General features: G+C 46.6%; 1 protein-coding gene across 7 annotated transcripts in view; it reads left to right on the top strand.

Annotated features, from left to right (window-relative positions):
* Nucleotides 1-25841, top strand: part of RHBDL3 (rhomboid like 3) — a 132130-nt gene that overhangs the window by 66915 nt on the left and 39374 nt on the right. The window contains exons 1-2 of one of the 7 annotated variants that reach the window (XM_073310421.2): nucleotides 10948-11277; nucleotides 25096-25269. The exons of 5 other annotated variants lie outside the window; for them this stretch is intronic. The gene's annotated coding sequence lies outside the window, so the exon portion shown is untranslated. Of the gene's footprint in view, nucleotides 1-10947; nucleotides 11278-25095; nucleotides 25270-25841 lie in introns of those variants that run through there. One more of the 7 variants, XM_073310423.2, reaches the window with a different exon arrangement.

Here is a 25841-nt window from a genome sequence, read left to right as displayed (position 1 = left end):
AAGCTCTGAAGTTGATGGTAAAGCTCCCATCAACTTTAATGGAAACAAAATTAGGCCAGTGCTGGGCGCTTCTGAAAATCCCCTGCTGTGTGTGTTTTAAAGGAGTTAGAAGGTGCCACCCCTGGGACGTTCCTTCCCCTCCATCTGCACTTTTAGCTTCCAGGCATTCGGGAGGATGGCAGCCTGCCAGGAGTTCCACGCTTTCAGGGGAAGCACTGAGAAGCCAGCAACTCTCAGCGTTTACTTAGGTGAGACAGTTGACCAGGCTGCTTGGGTTCTGATGACCCAGGCTTCAGGGCTGCATGTTTGCAACAAACTCATGTGGGACTGATTTCCAGACTCGAAACTGCCAGTCGAGGCTGCTCATGGTGATCTGTTGTGCAGGATGGCAAATAATTAATGAAAAAATGGTTCTGTTGGACTTTAGATTCCCCCAGCCCTGGGATTTCCTTCCTCCGCCTAGGCGTCTCTGAGCGGAAATCATGATTGTCCAAACTGAGGGCTGTTGTCAGCCATACCCTATGGGCCCTTAAAACTGACTGTGTGGTTCCATTCCCACTGCAGAGGGGCCTGAAACATGGGTAACATTTTCAAAAGTGACCTAAGGTGTGTCTGCCACTGAGCTGTGATTGGAGCATGGGTAAGTTTACCTGCGCGGGTAACAATAGCATCATAGACATGGCAGCCTGAGCTTCAGCGTGGGCTGGCAACCTGACTAGAACTTCTGGGGAGCCTGGGGATGTACTCAGGTTGCTAGCCTATGCTGAAGCCTGAGCTGCAATGTCTTCGTTACTTCTGTTACCTAATGGAAGCTAGCCCACATATGCCTACCCACACTACAATATACCTTTGCTTGCTATGTAGACCTACCCCGTGGCACTTGGGACCTTGCCTTCCATTGACTTTCAATGAGACCTAGATGCCTAGGCATCTATGTCATTTTTGAAAATAGGATTTAGGTTCCTACGTCATTTAAAAATGTTACCCTTTATTTCTGTCTCGCTTGCTGGCTTCTGGCTATGGGATCCGTTTGTGACCAGGATCACACAGGCAGTGCTAGAAATAGTCTTGTGCTCCATAAACAGCTACTGCTGTGAAAACAAGGGGGGGGGAAATGGTGTTTTTTGATAAGCTGTTTCCCACCAGTCTGCTCTCATCTGCCCACGTGCAGAGAGACCTGCCTTCTTAGGCAAACTGGCCCTTCCGGGGATCCTCAGCTGACAGTAAAGATTCTCCTTTTTCTTTGCGTCGTACACTCTGTCTCTCTCGATATGTCAGTCAATATACTGTATGATGTGTTTTGTTCAAAGGTAGATTTCTCTCTGGGTAGCTGTAGGCTTAGGAATTTCACACGGTATAAAAAATTCTAACTAAGCCTGTGTTGAGCCCATCTGACCAAAGAATGTTGCTAATGAGGCTTTGAGCCGTAATAATTCTCCAGCGTAAGAGCTGGCGTAAACTGTGAGAATGGCCGGTACGGGTGCCTGATGTTAAAATAAAACTGGCAAGCAACCCGACCAAGGGGAGACGGGCCAGCCTAGCCTCTGAACCTGAAACCAGCAGCTGCCCTAGCCCACTCAGGGCGAGGTTAAAAGCTACAGTGAGGCTTGCTGCCTGTGCCTTGTGGTGTAGGGTATGAGCCCCTTTACACCAGCTGAGCCCTGGGGAAATAGGACATCTTCTCCATTTATCGCAGCTCGGGCTGGGGCTCGTTTTCTGTGTCGCCTGCTCAGCAGGAACCCTCCATCCCCAATTCCTCCAACTCCCGCCACAAACACACTTGCTAGTTTCACTAGCTCTGGCTCCATCACACATTCTGCCCTGCTTCCACCATCTCCGCCTGCCTTGACTCGCTCTTCCCCTCCGCCTCCTCTCCCGACAGCAGCAGCACAGCATGGGGAACATGGGGGGTGGCAAAGATGGGATGTACAGACTATGGGTGTTGCAGCCGAAGGGTGAGGGGGAAGAATCATAGAATATCAGGGTTGGAAGGGACCCCAGAAGGTCATCTAGTCCAACCCCCTGCTCGAAGCAGGACCAATTCCCAGTTAAATCAACCCAGCCAGGGCTTTGTCAAGCCTGACCTTAAAAACCTCTAAGGAAGGAGATTCTACCACCTCCCTAGGTAACGCATTCCAGTGTTTCACCACCCTTAGTGAAAAAGTTTTTCCTAATATCCAATCTAAACCTCCCCCACTGCAACTTGAGACCATTACTCCTCGTTCTGTCATCTGCTACCATTGAGAACAGTCTAGAGTCATCCTCTTTGGAACCCCCTTTCAGGTAGTTGAAAGCAGCTATCAAATCCCCCCTCATTCTTCTCTTCTGCAGACTAAACAATCCCAGCAACAAGAGGCAGGTTAGGGCGTGGTCCGGCACATGTTGAAGTCAGTGGCAAGCTCTCATTTGCTCCATTGGTGCAGGGGTAAAGAGCTTGGATCCTGCACCATTGAAGTTTTGCCACTGACTCCAAAAGCTGCAATCCTGCTCCCATTATCTCTTTGTGCTCTGGTTTCCATGTCAACAACGTAGGAATAAGAGTGGGCTCCTGCCTCACCTTAGTGATGCTTGTTGAAATGCCACGGAGGCCTTGCTGAAAGGTGCTGCATGGTCCTGCTGCAGAGTGTCACTGTTAGGGGATGTTTCTCTTGGTCCCCCAGCAGTCCCTCCGTTTTATTACTTACCTGTTGTTTTCTCACTTTAGGCTGCAGGCTCCCTCTGGGTATCCTAGGGTGCCTGAGCTCAATAAACACGAGAAAAGCCTACCAGGGTCGAGCTATCAGGCATCCTGTTCATGCCCTCGGCTGTGGGTGAGCAGGGAGGTGAAATTACCTTAGAGGCACTGAAATAGATCTGTTGGGTTTAATCATGCTGTTTTAGCAGCTCCTTGTGTGGTTTTATGTACACCGGGAAATGCAGCCGCAATAAATTGGAATGCTGTTTGGTGAGTGATCACCTCTCCCCGCCAGCTGAAGGCTCATGGACAGAGTGATTGGTAATACCCCATGTTCAATGGTACAGGATCATGTTTCGCACCCATCTACAGTTTCATGTGTTCAAAGTCCCATGTGAGCATTTTACTACTTAAGCCTCACAACGCCTTTTTGGGACAAGTATCGTTAAACTCCTTTTATGGATGGAGAGAAGCTGAGGCAGAGAGGTGAAATAACTTGCTCAAGGCCGCTCAGACAATTGTTGTTAGCCGTGGGATTAGAACCATCGGCCTTTCTTCAGGCTACCAACCAACATGCTTAGTCCACCCAGACACAAAGCAAATGTGACTGATGGAGCGAACACTAGGAGTCTGGACAACTATCTGAAACCCATCACCCAAAGATCCTTTTTGACCCTGGCACATCATCCCCACTTATAGGAAGGGGAGTTACCTGCAGGTTTTGAAGAGAGGCCGTCCTGAACCATTACTGCCTGAAATGCTTGAACAGAAAGGAAAATGTCATACTTTATGGAGTTAGCTTGATAAGAAACTATTTGGTTTCCTATCACCTCTCCTTTTATCTCCCTCATTAACATATTTGCTCTAGCTAATCAATAGACCCGCAGGGGCTGAAAAGCTAAATTACTTATAAATGACAGGTTTCAGAGTAACAGCCGTGTTAGTCTGTATTCGCAAAAAGAAAAGGAGTACTTGTGGCACCTTGGAAAACCTGGATTTGTGCTGGAAATGGCCCAACCTGATGATCACTTTAGATAAGCTATTACCAGCAGGACAGTGGGGTGGGAGGAGGTATTGTTTCATATTCTCTGTGTGTATATAAAGTCTGCTGCAGTTTCCACGGTATGCATCCGATTAAGTGAGCTGTAGCTCACGAAAGCTCATGCTCAAATAAATTGGTTAGTCTCTAAGGTGCCACAAGTACTCCTTTTCTTTTTACTTATAAATGGTGCCTCTTTTTCACCTCCCCCAGGCTGTTTAGTGGGTGCTATACATCAAACTTTCCAAGGCTGCTTCTCCTTTCCTCGTCTTTCACTCTCCTTACAAGCTTCATGCCACGCTCTTCCTGGGGAAATAGGCAAAGAGCAACGTAGGAATAATAAAACTGATCGGGAAAAGCATGGATGAGATGGCTGGTTTTACAGCAATCTGATTCATTTGATAGCTGGGCCCTGCCCTGTTTGTTTACAAGCCAGCATGGTCGAGTGATTAAGGCTCTGGCTGGGGAGCTGGGTTCTGTTCCTGCCCCTGTGTGACCTTCAGCAAATCACTTCCCCGCTCTGCTTCTGCTCCCCGTCCACTTAGTTTGTAAGCTCCTGGGGGCAGGGAGGGTCTCTTAGGCACAGTGGGGTCCTGAGCTCGGTTGGGGTCTGTCATGCACATCAGAAGAATACGAAAACATTTCATACATAACCTCAGTTACCTTATCAAAAGACAGGAAGGAAAGCTCGAAGGGCAGATCTGAACAGTCTGTGCCCAGCAGATAGCCTCTTCTCTGGGGTTGCTGAGCTGTGGAAAGGTGTTCAAAGCAGAACTCTTTATACTCCTGGAAGTGACTGACCATCCCTTAGCCAAAGATGCATGTTTCACTTTGGATGGGGGCTGGATGTCCTCAAAGATTGCCCCTTTAATTCCCTCTCACTCACCACATTCACCCACCCACAAAGGCCTCACAGCAAAGAGGGAGAAATAAGCATTGTGAAGCAGAGAGTATCTCTTCCTATGTGTGTGTACAGCTCCTGGCACACCAAGACCCTGATCTCAGTGAGGCTCTCTTGGCCCTACTGTAATACAAGTAACAAAACTCTGCCAAAGAGGATCCGCCCTTTGAAGTTTGAAGACTTGAGCCAGAGGTGGTTCCACTACTTCAATGCAAAAATCCATTGGAAATACCTGTAATCTAATGCCCAAGGTGCATGAACCTGTGAGTGCGATGAACTTCCATCTGGCACAAGCAGTGATAAATCTCCTTCAGGGGAATGGGGTGATATTGGAATAGATGGGGAAACGTGGGACGTTTCATATATTTATAAAAGTTCAACTGCTGGAGAGCAATTTTTCTTATTATCAAGGAATACCCTGCATGGCAGCAAGAATTATGTTGATGAGCGCTTTACAAATAGCTAAAATGGAACGTATGTGATAGACAGATAATACCTGTATTGAAGTCCTTGCATATACGTGTCCTTGCATTCCATTAAAGTACTTTGAAGTCTAGACTGGATACAGTTGTTGCAGTCTTGTGTAGGGAATTACTCACAGCACTGAAGACCCTGGTGCAATAATAAGTAAATACCTTGTGTTGGGTAATAATTAAATGCCTCTGCTTTTTGCTCTTCTTCTGAGGATTGATTTTCCTATTTCTATGGCTTTCTTAGTGTGATGAATTGATCTTCTTTCAAAGATTGTGGTGATGAATCTGGGGGAGGGAAACATAGATCATCTGTTATACACATCACGGCCGGGACTTTGAGTGCGGCTGGGTGTTTTTCTATCAATATTTATGAGTGAACACTCTGAACTGTTAAAACATTATTGATTCGTTTCTTGTGTGGCCTCTCAAACAAGTCCACATTACTGTGACTTTATTAGCAGCAATAGCCAGAGCCAAAATAGCACTAACAAAGCTCTAACTATTGGAGGCGGGTCCAGCCAGCTTGGGCAGGTTTCAGAGGCCATGTCTGATGTGGTTGGTAATGTAGGGAATGAAGAAGGAGGGAGATCCCTGGGTTCCTGCGTGTCACAAAAGCAGCTCACGGGTTTCTTCACAAACTTTGCCCACAGGGAGGTTGGGCTGGGTGTGACACTTGCTGTCACTTCCTGAAAGTCAAATAAAAAGCCCCTCGGACAGGAGGTCAAACACTGGGCTGGGGATCAGGAGATCTAAGTTCTATTTCCACCTCTGCCACTGCAACTTTGGCCTGTCTTTTCCGCTCTGCTGTGTTTCTCCTGCCATCCTTTGCGTGTCTGGTCTCTGTAGATCGTCAACTCTAAGTGCCCAGCACAGGGGAGCATTGATCTATATTGGTGCTGCAGTGACACAAAACATAAATAATCAGAAATCATGAATCTGTTTATCCTGATGGGCTACAACAGAGCCTGGGTATGCACTTATGGCCTGATACCGAGAGGTGCCGGACGCCTGCTGCTTTTACAGACCACGTCAGCAGCTTAGTACGTGGGGCTCCCCGGCCTGACAGACTCCCTGCTGCAGAGCCAGGAACTGAGCCCTGGTGAGAGACAAGGCTTCCTGACTCTGTGGCAGGAAGCCTGGAAGCTCTGGTGTCTCTGACTTTGGGGCACTCTGCTTGGTGGGGCTGCCCCAGGGCCACATACCCCAGAAGCCCAGGCTCCACGGAAGCCCACCATGCAAGCTGGCAGGAAACCTGTCTGTGGTTTGTCGAACCTGATATGTTTTTCCAAAATACTTGAGGTCTAAATCTGTATTTTCTGACGAAAACCTGTTTTGTCAGAAAATTCCTGATCAGCTCCAGTCCTGGATGCATTACAGCCTACCTCTCTCCTTACATACCACCTCTCAGATCAGCTGGGCAGCTTCTACTAATGTCCCCAAGGTTTGGTCTGCAGGGACTAATGGAACCACTGTTTTGGTAGAGGACCTTCTGCTCTGGAATTTGCTTCACCGATTGGTCCAGCAAAGCCAAAATTGGCATGACCTTCAGAGCTTGCTTTAAAGCTCATCTTGTAAACTAGACTCTTCCTTGAGAGTGGCAGCTGTGTGCTATGGGGTAACCTGGGAGCAGGTTTCACTGGGATTGAGTTGATGTTTGTCAGTGTGTGTGTTTGATGATGGTCAACTGTCTTTGTCCCCCTCTAGTGGCTCCATCACATAAGAGAGATCAATCTGCAATTGCTTCCAGCTGCCACGTTGGTTTAAGTGGCAGAGGCCTGTACTTTAGAGCTACATGTCCTGGGTGAAATCCAGCCAGGGCGCCATTATGTATGAGATATGGGCCCAGAGAAACTAGGATGGTGGCGTTATATACATATTAAAATAAATCAAATACATAATTGCAAAGCACGGGTGTCTGTGTAATATAAAGGGTGGGCAAATTCTACTAACATTCATTCATTCATATTCTTTAAACATATTGTTTAAACTCTTTTTGTCCTTTCTGTGTTCATTTTCTGGAGATATTCTAACAAACAAGCTTATTGATTCTGGAATGTTTGTGGAAAATAATGATCTCTAAGCAAATCTTAGAGGATATTCACAAAAAGCCACATTTAGAATTTAGTATCACACTGGAAAATGTAGTTATTCATCCAATAAGAGACCATAAACATTACCCACATGCCCTGCTTGAATTTTGAATAGTGAAAACTTGCAATAGTCTGCTTCGGAATAATCTACAGACCCCAAAATTACCCCTAGAAATTATTCAGCAAACAATTCAGAATAATGAATAAATTCTAGAACATTGAAGTCTGCTGATGCAGTTCACAGAGTGAAAATCATCAGGTAAATGAATCATTTTGAATGATTTCTCATCTATATGTATGAGAATCACATTGAGTATGTATAAAACATAATACTGCATCATATACGTATTTTATTTATAAAAGAACATGTTTTCAAGAAGCCACAAGGAACAGCAAAAAGCAATCACAAGTGGCTTTTTCTCTGTCTGAGACACTGGGAAGAAAAGCTGCTTGCTGGGAAAACAAATATGTATTTTGTATATTTCTATTATCCAGTTGGTTTTCTCTGGCATAGAGGAGACACTGAAAGTACACAATGAAAGTGCTTGCTGTAACAAACAGCAACAGCTGCAAGAGGAGATAAAGCCCAAAGCTGTTGAACTAACTTTGCTACCTTCAGAGATGAGATGATCCAGAAAGTAATTACAGCTGAGACATTATTTATTGGATTGAACACAACTTGCCTTTGGCAGCCAGGGACCTCGCAGGTCAACTTTTTCACACCATGTCCTGCGATTCCAACAATGTTGAGCAGCAGGGCTACGGATCCCTGTAGAGATGGAGTCTCTGCTTCTCGGCCAAGCATTCTTTCTTTTCTCTCTGGAAACATTGGACAGATTTGTTACATCAGACAAACCAGGTGACCTGAGAGCCGCACCAGATTCCTCCTCAGGCATGGCAGCAGAGCCAGGGATGGAGCAGCTGGTACAGTGCAGCCGGCAGCTTGGCTTCGGCTATGATACAAAGTAGAGGAGTGATACAAAGCAACTTCCAAGCTACTGTGTTACCTTGTAATACAATAGAGTTATTACCTGGCATCATGCCTTGCGCTTACAGTTTTCTCTTTTATGAAAGTCACTTAGATAGCCATGGACCCACAATATGCAAGGAAGGTAATTTCAGCCTAAGGCCCCAGGTGTGCTAGAAAAGCTTTACAGGTATAGCTATATCGGCAAACCTCCCAGTGGAGGTGCAGCGTATACCTGCAGAAGAGTGCTTTTGCGGGTATAGCTTGCACCAATTCCCTGAACAAAATAAGCTGTATTGGCAAAAGCACAAAATCACACCCCTAACCAACATGGCTATACCAGCAAGTGTCTGCAGTAGACCTGGCCTTTTTCATCAGTGTCTCTGTGTATTGCATTAGCTAGTAGATAAAGTGCAGGTTTAAAAGTCCGGTGGACTTAGGTTCTAGTCCCTGCAATGCCACAGTTATTACTGTGAGAAATGGGCAAGTTCCTTCACCTCTCTGGGCCTGTTTTCCTGTATGTAAAAGGGAGATGGTAGCTACCTACCTCTTCTGTGGCTTGTTTAACATTAGCAAATACTGGCTGAAATCCTCCAGTGGAAGATGTGGCAGAAATACCAGATATTGTTTCATTGTGTTGTCCCAGCTCTTTGATTGAAGATTGTGGAGAGGAGCTGTGTTGTGGGCAACAGCTGTCTCTGGAAGGGACTGGCTGTTTCAACACCCTGGGAATGTCAGGCAAGCTCCTAGAAACAGCCCTCAGTGTGATTTACAAAACGCAGTACAGTGGGTTCCAAAATAAATAGCTAGCTGTAGCTTTGTAGTAACTTTAAGTTGGTGCAGCAACTTTGCTTTGAGCAAAACGTATCCACTAATTTAAACCAGATCCTTTGTTACCCAGGTCTGGGATTAGTGCCCCCAGGCAGAGTCTAGATTTCAGTGGTTTCTCAGAGGAGGCAAATCCTAGCAAAAGGCATTTTTTGTAAACGTAGTGTCAGCTGTACAACAATAATCAAATCACCCTAATCTGAGGTTCACAGGTGCCAGCCATAGGTGCTGAAAGTGGGGGTGCTGCCGCACCCCTGGTTTGAAATGGTTTCCATCAAAAACAGGGTTTACGGTTTGGTTCAATGGCTCTTAGCACCCCTACTGTACACATTTTTCCAGCACTCCTGGCACCAACATGTTTCCTCCTCCAGGAAAACAGCCCAGCAGCCTTCCTGCTTCCCATCCTGTCTCCTTTGAATTACCCAGGCCATGTGCTGGCAGCCTCCAACACCACCTTGTTCTCTTTGAAAGCAAATAAATAAACCAAGGGTAGCATCTGTGGCCTCTGCTCTTCCTGCTCATGCATGACATCAATGCATGCCTAGCTGTCATCAGGGAGAAGGAAAGGCTAGTTTGGGATAGTTCCCCCTTCAGTGAAGGGGAGGCGCTGTATCAGAATTTGCTATGAGTAATAATATACAGAGATCAGGGCCCTAATGGGCTAGGTGCTCTCCATACATAATAAGAGAAACAGTCCTTTTCCTGAAGAGCTTCCAGTTTAGACAAGACAGACAAAATGTGGAAGGGGAAAGACGGGTGAAGTGACTCCCCTGAGGTCACAGTCTAGTTGCTCTAGCAGGCTTTGGGTGCTGTAAAAATAACGTTAGCTATAAGAAACTGGGGCCCAATTCCGGTATCCAGCTATGTGTGTTTGTATGAAAAGCTCCAGCCAGAAGGAGAACCCCCCTAGCTCTTCCAAAATCAATGGAGTTGACATTCTGCTGGCTTCCTGTAGCATCTTCCAGCACTGAGCCACAAGACTTAAGGGTCCTGGCCTAAGTAAGCTGTGTGGGCATCTGAACCAAGGTCCATGGCTGGCTGGATAGCAAAGCTAAATAATTCTTCCTTGGTAGCATTTCAGTGCAGGCAAAAACAGAAGGCCAAAAGTTGGTTCCTGAAATTTAACCGTTAGTATGTTTTTTAAAATGTGCTGGGAAACATCCTCCAGAATTTAATAGAAAATAACTCTTCTATAGGTTTTATGAATCACCATATAGAATGTAATAGACATCAGTAGCCTGGCTATAGAATTTTATAGGTTTGCTCATAAAACCCATAGAAAAGATTTCATGAAATACTTAATACTATTTTGTTTAAATTTTCGTAGGCCTTGTTGGTTCAGGCCTTGATTTAACAAAGCACTTAAGTGGCTATTTGACTGGAACTCGATATATAAGCATGTATTTAAAAATAAGCGTATGCATAAGTGTTTCCTGAACTGGGGCCATAATCACTATTATATTCTATAGGACTTTTTGGTGGACTGGGGAATTTAATGAGGTTATGTTGGGACCTTTCCCTTTTGGAAAACTCCTGTAAAACTTAGTAAGGAAGAAACCAACAGAGTTTAACTGAAAATAAAAAATAGAGTTCTATTGAAATTATTCTAAAAACAGATCAAATTGAATAGAGAATTGTGTCCTTTGTTGGATTTTTAAAGCAGTATCTAGAATTTAATGGAGAGCTATAGCGTGGTTACAGAATTCTATCAATTCATTCTAGAGTTCTAAAAACAGATAGCTGCCTCTATGAAATTCTGTCGTGTTTCCCTTTTGGGTTGTAAAAGGCTCTGTGCAGCATGTCGTTTTATAGCCCTTAAAATACATTGTCGTCTTCGAACTTCGTAACCTTTTCCCTCTGCATTTTTTCAGGGTCACGCATTGTTGATAATTGTTCTGTGGACAAAACCTTTTGTTGGCAACTTACGTCACTGGAAGGAACCCTAAAAGCGGCCTCTCTGAGCTCTTCTGTTTTCCCCTTCCAGAGATCTTGGCGATAGCTGCACACCCCCACTATCAGTTGTGTTGCAAATGAAAAGTTCATTGTTTTGGTTTCTGAAAGGATTTTTCCAAGTTGAACTTTCCGCATGTTGTTAGTTTTTAAAGGGGTGGGACATGGCTCAAGTGCGGGAGCATTGCACAGCCAGTAGGCACACATGAGACAGAATCCAAGCCGTGCTGAGAACCTCCTGTGAGATGTGGCATCTCCTTCAACTCCCCAGCGCCCCTCCTCGACCCAGGCTCTAACTACTAACTGCACGGTCTCCCCAGTGACTGCCGTCTGACCTGCTTTAGAAGCTTTGTATGTATGTATTTACATTTTTCCTAATATGCTTTCCAAATCACATGGCTAACTTCCCCTCCCCCGCCCCATTACCCTGGTGGTAGCACATTGCTAAGAACAGGGCTCTGTCATGCCTAGCTCTGGTGAGCACTGTGGGTACTTTCATAGATGTTAGGTCCAGAAGGGACTATTAGATCATCTAGTCTGAAATCTTGCCTAAGACAGGCCACAGAATTTAGTCCAGTATCAGAGGGGTAGCCGTGTTAGTCTGGATCTGTAAAAATGGCAGAGTCCTGTGGCACCTTATAGACTAACAGACATATTGGAGCATAAGCTTTTGTGGGTGAATACCCACTTCGTCAGATGCAGAATTTAGTCCAGTTACTCCCATATGGAGCCCAATAACTTGTGTTTCACTAAAGCATGTTTTCCAGACAGGTGATGGAGAATCCACCACTTCTCTTGGTAATTTGTTCCCATTGCTAATGGCCCGCCCCACCCCCCTTAAAAATTTGTGCCTTATTTCTAATTTGAGATTGTCTGGTTTTAACTTGCAGCGTTTGTTTTCTTGTTATGCCTTTCTCTACTAGATTAAAGAGGCCTTTGGTAATCCAATATTTTCTCTGTTGTGGTATTTGCACTCAGTAATCAAGCCATCTCTTGATCTTCTTTTTGATCAACACCAGGCCAGCTTCCTGGGTCTGTTCAGATTGGAAATGGACCAAACCTAGGATCTGAACCCACCCACCCACTTCTGGACCAGTGTAGCTCAATTTGCTTTGGTTCCCAAGGGGGGCGTGTTGTGTTCCTGGCTCCTTATCCCACCTTCAGTGCATCTTTTCTCACAGAGTGAAATCCTGGTTCCATTGGTGTTAATTGGTGCTTTGCCGTTGACTTCAGTGCAGCCAGAATGTCACCCAGCATCTCCGGCATCTGACTGTGCACAGCAGCTGTGCGGGATTTTCCTGAGCATTGCAGCAATTGTTTGGGGGCAGGCAGGGTTCAGTTGTGAGCAACATTAGAGTGAGATGTCCGTAAGGGATGTGGTGAGGCATTTTTATAGGACTTCTGCTTTTGGCTGGAGAATACAGTTCTTTGTGTGTTTTTTTTCCTGTGCTTCTAGCTTCCTTTTTTACCTTACAGCAGGCCCGCCCATGGGGGGGGGGCAAAGAGGACAATTGCCCAGGGGCCTGGGTGATTTCAAAGGGCCCAGGGGCTGCCGGCTGCCACCACTGGCAGTGCAGCAGAGCTCCAGCAGGCTTCCTGCTCGCCCTCACTCCGTGCCACTCCAGGAAGCAGCCAGAACAACCCTATGGCCTGGGCGGGGGGCAGGGCAGGACCCTATGGGGGCAGGGGGTCTCCACGTGCCGCTGCCCGAGTACCAACTCCGCAGCTCCCATTAGCCAAAGGGAGCTGCTGGGGCGGTGCCTGCGGGCAGCAGTGTGCGGAGACCCCCTGAGTCCCCCACCTAGGAGCCGCTGCCAGAGGGATGTGCCGGTTGCTTTCGGGAGCCGCCCTAGGTAAGCGCTGACCCCCTGACCCCCTCCTGCACCCCACCCTCCTGCCCCAGCCTAGAGACTGCGCCTCGCACCCAAACTCCCTCCCAGAGCCCACACCCCCTCTTGCACCCAAAGTCACTCCCAGAGTCCGACCCTGCACCCTCTCTCGCACCCAAATTCCTTCCCAGAGCCTGCACCCCTCACCCCTTCCTGCACTCAAACTCGGTCACAGAGCCTGCAGCCCGCACCCCAACCCCATGCCCCAGCCTGGTGAAAATGAGTGAGGGTGGGGGAGAGCGAGCGACAGAGGGAGAGGGGATGGAGTGAGCAGGGGCGGGCCCTTGGAGAAGGGGTGGGATGGGGCATGGCCCCAAAGAGGGGGCAGGGCAAGGGTCTTCGGGTTTGCGCAATTAGACCGTTAGCAGCCCTATCAGGCAGGCATGCGGAAGCCCTGGCCGTGCTGGAAGAGCGTGCCCAGCAGTGCAGCTGGCAGCTCGCTGGGCACCACCCAGTGCAGGCGCAGCACGGCCCATATCAGGCGGACCGTGTCTGCGTAGGCAGGGCGCGTGCGTGCGTGGGGGCCCGTGGACTGTTCTGCCCTGGGGCCCAGAATTGCTGTCAGTGGGCCTGCTTTACAGTATCTTGATCTGCTTCGCACAAGTTCATTGTTCGGTGATGCAGTGTCCACATTATACTTAGTCAGACTTGGCTTGAGAATCACAATGAGGGGAGGGGCTCTGTATCAGTGAAAAGCTGCTAATAAGAAAAGGAGAAAACCTTAGATTTAATCTTTTGACTTTTTTGGTGGGTCAAATATCACCATGAAGATTTTGTTATCTTTGATGGGGTGAGCTTTTAAGGAGTTACATACCGTATCCCACCTGCAAGATAATGGGGAGTAGGGAATGATTTAAGCCCTCTTCTTTTGTTTTATGGTACTTGGGAATATTTTGTAGCGCAGTCATAAAAAGGCTATAAATCATATCTCCAGTTTCCTACTATCTGGCTTCTAGGATCTGTGCTTCTATTTAAATAGGCTGATAGTCTGTACAGAAGGATTATATAAACCAGGGGTGGCCAACCTGAGCCTGAGAAGGAGCCAGAATTTACCAATGGACATTGCCAAAGAGCCACAGTAATACGTCAGCAGCCCCCCATCTGCTCCCCCACCCCAGCTCCCAGTGCCTCCTGCCCACCAGCAGCCCCGCCGATCAGCGCCTCCCCCTCCCTCCCTGGACCTCCCGATCAGCTGTTTCTTGGCATGCAGGAGGCTCTGGGAGGGAGGGGGGAAAAGCGAGGGCACGACAGGCTCAGGGGAGGGGGTAGGAAGGGGTGGAGTGGGGGCAGGGCCTGTGGCAGAGCCAGGGGTTGAGCAGTGAGCCCCCCCCGGGCACAGTGGAAAGTTGGCACCTGTAGCTCCAGCCACAGAGTCGGTGCCTGTACAAGGAGCCGCAGATTAACGTCTGAAGAGCCGCGTGTGGCTCCGGAGCTAAAGGTTGGCCACCCCCATTTAAACGTTGCACTGCAGTAACTGGATGTAATTCTACAGTGCAGTAAACCCCAAATCTGTGATTCTAGGGGCACTGCCCAGTAAACCCCAGGGTTGCCCAAATGAGTCACGTCTCCGACGAATTCTTTCCCTAGACGCTAAAACACCATTCCCTTTCCAGTGACCATTTTACATATAAAAGACCTTTTCTGTAAAAACTGGAATCTGTATCTTCACAGTTCCCGCAACCAGGTGTAATTTCTATTGGGCAGGATCTTCTCGTTCTTTCTAACCTGCAGATATTCAGTGTAGAAAACACTGAGGTTTTTTTAGCCCAGTTTCTTCTCTCCTTTGCGCCTGTGAGTGATACCTGCTGGAGAAGGGCAGCCTCCTGCACTGTCCCTCAACCCAGCTTAATTATTAACCTCATGGAGGACCTTCAGCTCCACCATGCAAAAACACTTAAATCACTCCATTTCTCTTTGGCTGTCTTGCTGGCTGGGCACACAGGACTCCTGGGTTCTATTTCTGGCTAACATCCAGAGCTATAGTAGTAAATACTGGGGGTGAGGGGAAAGAAGAGAAATAGTTCTGGAAGGGGTATAAAACCTCATGTTTCATTTTAAGCCAATCTCTAGCTCTTAGAGGGTAGAAGATTTCCTCAAGGGACAGATGATCCCGCAATTGACGGCTGCAGGATTTCATGCACCTTGCTCTGCAGCCTTTGGTGTGACAGATGTCAATCGCACTGGCCACTGTTGGAGAGGAAGATTCTGATCTAGATGGGCTACACATCTGATGCAGTGTAGCAAACTTTGATCAGCCTCTGACTTCCTATGCAGCCTTGGGCAGGTCATTTAATTGTTCTGTGCTCAGTTTACCAATCTGTAAAGCAGGGCAGAAACCCCGCTCGTCAGTGTGTGTCACATGTCCCCCTCTGTGCCTAAGCCACAGAGAACATGGGCCTGTTACAACTTTCAGCTTGACAGCCTGACTCTTGAGCTTGAGCTGTAAAGACTCATGCAGTTAGCTCTGGAGGTCCCTGGTTCAGTCACTGGTGTTGGTTGAGATGGTGTCTGCCCCGTAAGTGGGGGCCTATCCAGGATCCAAACTCTTGGCCTTAAAAGCTTGGGATAATCTTCCTCTGTCCGGAGGAAGTATATAACCTACTGATGAGTGTGTGTTCCTTGTTCTGCCTAGCTAGAGGAAGTGAGTCTGTCACAGTCTGCATAGCACAGAGGGGACACTGTAACAAACATTGATCCGTGGGTCTCAAATACTGTCCTCCTATTTGGATGGGGTGGGAAGACCTCAGTCACGTGAAGGTGAACTTACAGCACTGGGAGATACTTGTGGGGAGAGAGTGCTATTATTCTGTTTACCGCAGCACCTATCGGGGCGGGGGGTGAGGGGGCGTTTAAAGACACCAGTGACAAGTAGGCACCCAACCCCTATCGAAACTCGCATAATGGGAGTTAATAAAATTCTGTATAGGGGGAAGATTTTCAGTGGCAGTGAGCCCCATTGGTGTGTATATTATGTATGTCCAATACATAAAACATAATGCTTAGTGCATGATTCGTATGTCATTGCTGACATACAAAGTGCTGCATGCATCCCATTATATGAGCTGTCATGGGGCTGTGCCAGGATTTTGAAATCTAATAACTGGGATACAAGAGGTGCTGTCTGAGCACGCTCAGCTTGTGTGTCATTTTGAGCCCATCTGATACATGGTATATGCAGCAGCAGATGAGACAGTCTAGTAACTGATCATTACGCTTATTAGAGTGGAACTTGGCATAGGAATTTCCATCCTAAGCCATGATTTCTCAGCCGTTTCAAATCACTTACAGCTGAAACTTGATACACAAGATGTCAAGTTAAATGGCCATTTTAATTTATTCATATATATATATAAATAAATAGAATTATGAAATGGTATAAATACATTTTAAAAAAGTTCAGTCACTTCAGAAAATTAAATCTGGGCTCTTTTCAGCTCAGAAGTCTCCACTCCCTCAACCTTCTTCCCAACGGCTAAACCAAAAATGAAAGGTCACAAGTTTCTGGTGTGTCAGTTGGTGTTGGTGCTTTGGAGAGACATTTGAATAAAGACATTAGGCCCCCATGCTGCAAGCATTATACACTTGACTAACTTTGAAACTGGTGGGAATACTTATGGTAGTAAAGTTAAGCACGTGTAAGTGTTTGTGGGAACGGGCCTAAGAGTTGTATAGAATGTGTTTTCTCTTGCTATATGCCTGTAGCCAGGCTACAGCATTGCTGTAATATAATTGGGTCTGAAGGCTGTGATTGCTAGAATTTACTGTGAAAGCAGTTACTTGTATCCCTCCATTCAGCGGCGTTGAGATGCTTCACCTCTTGTCATTGTCCCATGAGCAACACAACTTACCATCTGAAACTGAGTCTTCTAAGTTGGGGGGACATGATGGTCTGAAATATTTATTGATCCAAGGCCAGAAGGGACCATTGTGATCATATCAGCTGTTCTCCCAGAGAACATGAGCCATGGAACTCCCCCAAAATAATAATAATAATTAGTAATCATTTCCTGAAAAAATCCTTTACTTTAAAAATAATAATATTTGAAGTGTATAATTCCAAGGTAGGAGAGGAATTATTTGGATGCTGTTCAAAGGGAATTCACTAGAAGGGATGAAATTATGTGCTGAAAAGGGAAACCTTAGGAGATGTATTGAAAGTGAGACCTACCAACTGGGTATGTCTCTCTCAAGGGAAGGGTGGATGTTCTAGAGCTTGGGACATTTAAAATTAGTGAAGACAAAATACTGAACAGGGAGCAATCCTGCGCTGGCTGGGAAATGGACTAGATAACTGATTAGATCTTCTCCATCTGTAATTTCTATGATTCCTCAAATTAAAAATCCACTGCCAGGTTAAAGAAAAGACCTTGGTTTTTCCTTTGTGACAGTGGAGGCTCTCCAGGAAGGTGTTCATATGTTAATATGAAAAGGCGGAGGATGTGAAGCATATGTGGGAAATGAAATTGATGTTGAGCTGTGTGCTTTGGAGAGAGCCTACGTATATCCACTGTAGAGCTTTGTGGAAGTGTGGGATGAGGGAAGGAAATAAGTGTGAATCTTGAAAGCAAATTGATTAGAAAAGCAGCATTTATGAGTAAAGTGGGTTATAAAACTGAATCTGATGGAGGCTTTTAAAAGGCCTGTGTTAACCTCTCCTATTTAGTGCTTTGTCTCTGGGAGAATCCTATGGGGCAGGGAGGCTGAGCAAATTGCGTGTCACAGTGTGTTGGATGTGTTAAAAGTAGCCAGTTTAGGCTCAGTGGGCAAAAGTTGACGCTTTTCCAAGGCTCTTAGGGGCAGAAAATTGGGCTGAAAGCAGCCCTCTTTGTGGTATTTTGGGAATACTCTAATGGATTGTGCCCCTCATAAGTCAGGGGACTGGGGCAGCTGCCCCTGAAAAGATCCTTTCTTTGGAAGAGCTGCATTAGTAAATTACTAGCTGTGAAGGGGATGTACCACAGTTGTGATATTCAATGTATATGTCAGATTTTTCTTTCTCACTTTTCTCTAGGATGGTCCCCCAATACCAGAGCTGCTGCTAGTGAGACGTGGGTCTCCTGAATCTCTAAGATTCAGTTTGAGTTTTGGATAAAGGTTCAGGGTGGGAGGGATCGTCCTATTTGAGGTGGAGTAGTTCATTAATCCCTAGTTAAAGGGATTTCTCTAATAGATTTCAGCAGAGACAGGAGCCAAGGGACAGGTAGGGACGAGAACATTGAAGTTTTTTTGGCCCATAGCAGCTCCCATTTAGGCACCTAATGAAGTGGGTCTGATTTTTCAAAATGCTCAGTACCCAGAAGCTCCCATTGTGGATCTTGTGAAAAGCTGCCTGTAATATAATATTTTGATGCTTCCAGATTTTCAAGTTCAGGTTGACCCAAAGCTCTCGATCTGAAGTCATGGGGAAAGTTGGTTCTAGATTGGAATGGCGCATTCGCCCATCCTTACAATGGCTTGAGGGTTTGTAAATCCTTGATCTTAGAAACAGTTCAGATCCAGATCCAAGTGGGCATAGTTTAGTCCCTTTTCTAGAACGGACTCAACACAGCGCCCCAGACGTTGAGCACTCTGAAAGTGGGGAGATATTCAGAGCTAAACTCTGGGCTCCATTTTGTCTGGGATGTTTATACAGCAAGGAACCCACTTGCCATCAGAGGTGAGCTGTGTGCTTACAGGTTCAGAGCTCTGCCACCATTACAGGCCTGTGCCCATTCGGCTGTTTGCCAAAGGAGGTTTCTTTCTCCCTTGCATCCTGAATAATAGAGAGCCATTTAGAGGAGACTGAACCCTGAATGAGTGTGTGGCTTTTGTTCCTTTTTCATATAATACTTTATACACCCATTTGCCTGCAGCTTTAATATCATGCTCGTTAAAGAAGCTGCAGATTAGTTGCACGAAGAGAGGATGGGGTAGCCTGCCCTGTATTTCTGGATCCGCAATAATGTGTGAGCCAACAATGGACTCAGTGTTCTTTCAGCTGGTGATTAAATGCTTGGCTCATAAATACCAATATTATATAACCTCCAAAATCAAGTAAGTAAATTGTGACCATATGGGAGGCTCTGTTTGGGAAGATTGGATTCTTCCAAAGAAAAAACAGGCTTCTCATCCAGCTTCAGTCCAAGCAGAAGTAGTTACTTAATCTGCTGTTTTTCTGTCTGTCTCTACTGCCCTGGGTCCCAGCTTTCTCAGGGGACGGAAGGAGTTCATGAAATTAATGTCTGATCCAAAGTCCTATTTACTTCAGTGGAGTTTGGATCATGTCCTGAGACTTCTGCTGTATCCCCACTCAATGGCCCTGGATCTTGGGAGCTCTATCGTGCACTGGAGTATTTGCACGTGACTGGGCCGTGACTATAATCAGGGTCCAGCATGAAGGCTCTTTATCTTGGGGCCTGATCCGAACAGAGGCTCAGTACACACAACCAGCCCCCTCCAGCAGAAGTCAAATTCCCAGCAGTAGGAATCTTGCCATTTTTCATCCTCCCCAAGCCCTCTCCCCAAGCTTTTCCTTCTCTGTCTCCATCCTCCATTGAAAATTGAGCCCAGTGTCTTTCATGACAATCTGCATCCTTGAAATGCTGTTAAATAATGCCTTTCTAGAGCAGCCAGCAGCAGGAGAGGAAAGCGAGGACAGGTAACGGAAAATAGAACTGTTTACAAGTGAGATTTGATTGAGAGACCGGGAGATACCTGTGGCAGTAGCAGCAGAGGAGAAGGCTTTCATGCCAGTAGCAGTGAGATTGTCGGAAAAGACTGCTATGAGCAATGGATGTGGGGACTAAGAAGAGGCAAGGGGCCTGACTCCGCACTGCCCTGCATCTTGTGTGCCTGTGCTGAACGGATGTCAAGTGCTACTGTTGTGGTTTGGTAGCATTGTACACCCACTCCACCAGGGGTAAATGGTGACACAAGATGCAAGGCTGCGGGGAATGTGCGTTGGGCTGGAACAAGTCCACACCAAGAGCAGGCGCACAAGTTGCGCAAAGGCAGGTTCCTAGAACAGTGACGCTGCATCAGGCACCTGGAAGGGATGTGCTGCCCTTCCCTAGTTCCCGTCAAAGGGGTCAGCTCACCCAGCCCTAGAGAGCCGGACAGCCAAGGGGAGCATCCGGGTCCTGGGACACCCAAGCAGGAGAAGTAGTGAGCTGCCACCATCTGCTTATTTGTGACAGCTCTAGGCTATGCCCCACCAGCAACTCAGGGGCTGCAAACAGACACCCCCCTGCCAGAAATGGGCAGCTGCCCCATTGCCTCCATTCGTCTCTCTGGAGTGATAGTTTTACACATGGAGAGCTGGGAGAAGATCCACTGGAGAGCGAGTCAAAAAAATATCCCGAGAGAAAGAAGAGCTCTGCACGTCCTCTCCTGGGCTCCGTAATGTGCGTCTTATGGCAGGGGTGGTGCTGAAAACATTGTCTCCATATTAATTAACTGAGGTTCTGGGCCAGACTCATTCCTGGTGTGAAGCTGCTGATTTCAGTAGTGTGACGGCTGGGGTGAATTTGAACCCTCTGTCTGTATCCTGAGCTGTAATCAGCCATTACACACTCATTACACATATGGAGAGGTGGCACACCATAAACCATCTTCTTACCTTACCAAATCCCTTCCAACCTCTGTGTGAAGAGCCAGCAAAGCTTCTAGTTCTTGGAAACCCAGTAGAATGCACTGAAGCAATGCAAGACTCTTACTCCACTTCATTTGCAATTGCTTTTATTGATTAAGACCCTGTATGCTGAATATCAGATACCTCCTCTTTCAAAGGACCACATTTGGCCCTTGCAAGGAGACAGATTCCTTGCCCTATCTACTTTGATCCCATAGCCCTCTGTCTGAGTTGACTATAAGTGGGTAATAGCAGAGCACTTGGACAGATATCACCTTATCTTTCTATAAATCCAAATAAATAAAATTCTGAGGCTTCTCAGCACAATTTATTGGCAACTGGAGTCCATAGACCCAGGATTCCTGTTCTAAGCACAGCCCTTGTTGTGAAGACAGAGGGTAGAATGATAAGAGAACAAGTCGGCACAGACTTTTCATAGAATGATTCAAGGACAAAAGCTGCTCACATTACTCACACAAGTAGTAGTGAAGTGGCTTGCTTGTGTGACTGAGGGGAGCAGGAGTTAGCCCTACACCTTGCACTATTTGCACCTCAATCTAGTTGACAGCAAAATAGACTCAGAAAATCCTCAGCAATTTAAAGATATTTTAGGGTTTTCACAAAGATAATGGAGAATTAGTTCACCAACTGTTGTAAAAGATGCTAAATGGATAGAGTCCTATTGCTGTGTCTGTTTGAAAGGGCCCAGTATAGCCTCCTGCAGCAGAGCGAATATACTAGAGGGACAAGTTCTTTTACATGCATTCTAAAGAAATCTATGTAACGGGGAAACAATCGTTACTTGTTTAATACAGTTTTGCCAGTGCAGTGTGTTTTCTAAAATGCCACATTTCTTTAATGTATCTTTTTAAAAAAAAAAGTCCCCAGGAAGATTAGATTAAAAACATGTTTTTCTTATACATCACCCATTTAAAGCTAGTTTAACCGAGATTAAAGGACACCCCATTACTAAGGCCAGGTCCAAATGGATACTTTAAAAGCCAGTTAGAATACTGTGTGGAATGTAAATATAACTGCCAGAGAGCTAGAATGACACTGTAAATGTCGAAGAGACCACTGTCGCTAACGTTTCCTAGCTGGGTAGAGTGGGGTTGTCTTTGCTATTTGCACCTGTCGTTGAATTAGTACATTTGTCTCTATGGCTGGGAGGGAAGAAGAGCGGAGGGGCTGCTCATTACTGTGTGTGACGGTAACCGAATTCAGTGCAACTCCTCCTCCTTTTTGCTGTTCCTGCATGTGGGCTCTTTATAGGGCTTGGTGGGGAAGAACATTGAAAGACTCAGGCACAGGTACTGACTTTTCTTTTTCCTGGTGGGTGCTCCACCCCCACTCTGCTACGAGGCCCTGCCTTTGCTCTGCCTCTTCCCGCCCTCCTCCTCCCTGCCCCCCCTCCCTTGAGCACCTCCCACCAGCCTCTGGCTGCTCCACGGCCAGCTCCGGGGCGAGTCAAACAGCTGATCTGTGGGCCAGCCCCGGGGGGCCGCAGAATCACTGTGGCTGGTGGGTGCTGAGCACCCCTCTGTTTTTTTTTTCCCGTGGGTGCTTGAGCACCGAGCACCCACAGAGTCGGTGCCAGTGGACTCAGGTATTCTCTGGAGAGATGTCAGGGCACTCTCTGAGGGTTTTCACTCTGTCTCATGATGCCAACATTTGCCGCTTTCCAGCGATTACCAATTTCTTTTGTCTTTTTACCATCCAGATGTGACTGAATACGGGAACACCTCATAGAGCTAAGGGACCGTGAACACAGGTAGCGGTGAGAACAAAGGGGTCTCATCTTTGGTTCCACTGAGCAAGTAGCTTCGCTAAGAGCTTCTATTTCTGCTTGTGTGTGGAGCTTGTGTTTAACCTTCGTCTCCTGAAAAAAAATGCTGAACTCTCTACTTGATGGTAGCAAATGCAGTGCAGCCTAGTAATCAGAGAAGGATCCTGGGATTCAGGACTCCTGGGTTCTAATTCTGGTTCTACCACTGACTTTGCTGTATTGTCTCCAAGCTCCTGTGTGAAAACTGGGGATAAAAATATCCAGTTCCCTGGGAGATTGTGGGACTCGGTTCATGCAGGGTGGGATTTGCAAAAGCTCTTTGCATTGTCCAACTCTGCCCACGGGAGTCAAGAAGTTTTACCAGAGACTTCAGTAGGAGCAGAGTTAGGCCAATGCTGAGCACTTTATACTGCCCTTCCTGTTGTGCTTGGCTGGACAGTGCTGTATCATTAATTGGTTTAATACTAGTGCACTGCAGGACTTCTGAATTCACATTCCTGTGCTGAATGCAACTGTATCCTTGTCACGCTTGGGAATCCTATGCCAGTATAGTAAGGATGAAATCAGTCCCTATTCCAGAGCTGAATAACAATTGCAAACAAACCATCTATGGCAAAACCAATGCTGGGGCCTCTCGTGTTTCCAAACTGACTCCCCCCTCCCCCGCCCCCTCCCACCAATCTCTACAATGGTGATATGTATTGTCAAGAGAGAATGTGATCATTTGCCAAGGGCTGGCAACACTGCTCAGTTCTAAACTCTAACTATCACTTTCTTTTGTTGAATATGGAAACAATGGTTTTCTGTGATTGTAGGTTGATGTAACATGGTGGGTAGTGGTGCATATTGTGGTAGTCAGGAAAATGAGTTGTTAACACATCACTGCTAAGCAGAGAGAGGTATCCGCAGCATTTGGGGCCTGTTAAGTTTCTCCATACTCAGTGGGCAAACACACACTTTCAGCTGGAATTACTATTTGGTTTTGATTGCAAAAAGAGTGAAGCAAGAGAGAACAGAAGTAAAGTCTCTGCCAGAGAGCGCACACTGACAGTCGCTGTGGCGCTGAACACAAAATAGATGCCTGCTTCTCCAGACAGTAAAGTCCTCAGCATTTTAAATGTGCTTTACACAGGAAACGGGGGGTTGTCAGCACATCTCTGCCACAAGTAATCCATAGCTAAATACACTTCATCAACATTAAGTAAAGACTTATTTGCTGGGACAGAAATACTGGGTGAGATTCTTGACTACTGCTTCAGCCCCTTTATCCTGAGTAAAAGGTCTGGAGTGGCATAAAGGGGTTTGAAAAGCCTGGGATCCAATTGGGAGGAGGATTCCTGCACCACAGGAACATAGCTGTAAGGCTGCCTTCTGAGGACCCCTTGGCAAGCTCTGGTTTAGGTTGTATTCCAGGTCCAGGACAGGCAGGGTGTATCGTGGGCAGAACCACACACACAACCCTACAGAGATTCTGGGCAAATAGGATCCTAGAGCTGTCATTACACGGGAGGCCACACATGAGGTTTGAAGCCAGCTTAGCCATCCCTCTCTTTGGGGTATCTTTGCCCCCCTTACAGGGGCAGCACAGAATCTTGCCCAAGCTGTTGGCTGGCTTATTACATCACCCACATCCTTTTGCTGCACTCTGCATCTTCTGCTGAAGGCCGGAGACGTTGAATAAGGTTGTTGGCAGTGTGTGTATTTACTCAGTGTGGTGTCCATGGCCCTTTGATGAACCCACTGACCTGCCCGGGATTGTAAAACTTGCATCTGCCTTCGTTGGAAACACTCATAAAAAGGGTGGAAAGAAGAAGCAGCTTCGACTTTGGCCAGCCCACACCGCTGCTTGTAGCCATTGGTATTCTGTGTCACGAGGCGCGAGAACTAGTTGACGTTTTCCTTTTATTCAGTGAAGAACAGCTGTCTGAGCTAAACCGAAACATCCCCAAAAATAATTCACTTCAACATTTTTCACTGAAAAATTTTGTCATGAAAACTTTCATTTTGAGTTGAAAAATTGTATCTAGATTTTTGAAAACAAAAATAAAATTTTTGGGGGGGAGAGGGGGGAAGAGGGTGGAATTTTTCTCCATTTCCTACTTTGACTTCCCAGTGAGTGTGAGGCAGAAATGGAGGGATAGTAAGAAAAGGAGAGAAAGGAGCTCCCCCCCCCCCCACCCCAGTTGTACAAGCATGGTAATGAAAGTGCAACAACTGTGATGCTGGATCTCAGTGCGTGTGCACGAGGCTCAAAAAAACCATGCCAGGCTACTAGGTGGTCACCCAAAATGGCCCAGAGCTCTGCCTCACAGCAATTAAATCCATGTTGCTTACTGCAATGATCAGTGGGCTTGAAGCAGCTTGGAACAATTACGCAACAGCCTACGCGTGCCTGAAAGCACAAGGTTCAGGCTTTGCCATCTTGAGGATGTAAGCCAAAACCAAAGTGATCTAAGAACCCAGAGAGGCCCGTGCTGTTGAACTGTATTTCTTTTGTTCAGCGCTGGAGCAGATGTTTTTGGATTACGAGGCTGCGAAAATGCAGTAAGTTAGGGGAAAGGTCCGCAGCTTGGCTTTTGGCTAGCGCGTAGTGCTTTCTTGCCGCTTGTAAGGTGAGGAGAGGGGGTCAGTTCTGCTGCACTTAGATTAGGCGGGAATGTAATACTCAAGCATGAACAATAATGGGAGGCTGTAATTGCTTGGAAGGCAGGGTGTGTGCACTCCTAGTTTGTCAGCAGCTTATCACATGAGAATTAAAATTACGATGTCTCCCTTAAAAGAGCCTTGTTTCCAGCTCTAGTAGTGTAGCTGGGATGCTGACAGCTGTACGTGTGTTTTCTGTGCTGAGCGTTCCACTTGCACTTGTGTGACTTTCCTTTTTCGTTTCAGTTTTTGCAAATGCATCTTGATTGCTAGTGAGTGGTGCTAGCTCGAGAGTCCTCCACTGGGGCCACAGAACAGGCCTCAGAGTGGGCAGTGGAAACTGCATGCTTCCCCTAAGACAGTGCCCGACTGACATGCCTCGAACCTGCCTGGGAGGGGACTCCCATTAGGGCTGTGAAGGTAATTCAGTCTCACTGGCCAGGTTTTGTCCTCCGCCGGTCTGCTGGTAGATGTGACACCTGTTCACTCAGAACTGGAAGGAGTCCCTCAAATTCACCTCACTGCATATGTAGTATTTGTCCATGTAAAAGCCTGGCTAATGCAAAATCCACTCCCCCACAATCTCCCTCATCCACAAACAAATGTGTTCACTTTCTAATCCCACAGAACCAAGGGCTCATCCAGAGAGAAAACCGGGCATATTATATAGCAGCTATGTGATGCTGCTGTGCAACAGGTTTGTTTGCCATGCAGGCCAATTATCGCTTTGCCAGGTAGTTGGGGCCTGATTTTTAAGACAAGTTAGACACACATTTCCATATGCCTAATTTGTGAGTGCAAGTGCTTTTATTGTGCGTGCAAACTGGGAAATTGTGTGCTCAAAAAGATAATAAGTTTAATGCTGAACATATTCAATCATGGTAATTGCATATGCAAATTAGTCACACAGTTGTAAGCCCAAACTGCCTGAAAATCTGCCCCTCTATTTGTTATAGTAACAATTTTAAAAAAATCACCAACAACATTGCAAT

The sequence above is a fragment of the Lepidochelys kempii genome, chromosome 14 (assembly GCF_965140285.1).
Source record: "Lepidochelys kempii isolate rLepKem1 chromosome 14, rLepKem1.hap1, whole genome shotgun sequence".
NCBI lineage: Eukaryota > Metazoa > Chordata > Testudines > Cheloniidae > Lepidochelys > Lepidochelys kempii.
This window is presented reverse-complemented; position numbering and strand designations above follow the sequence as displayed.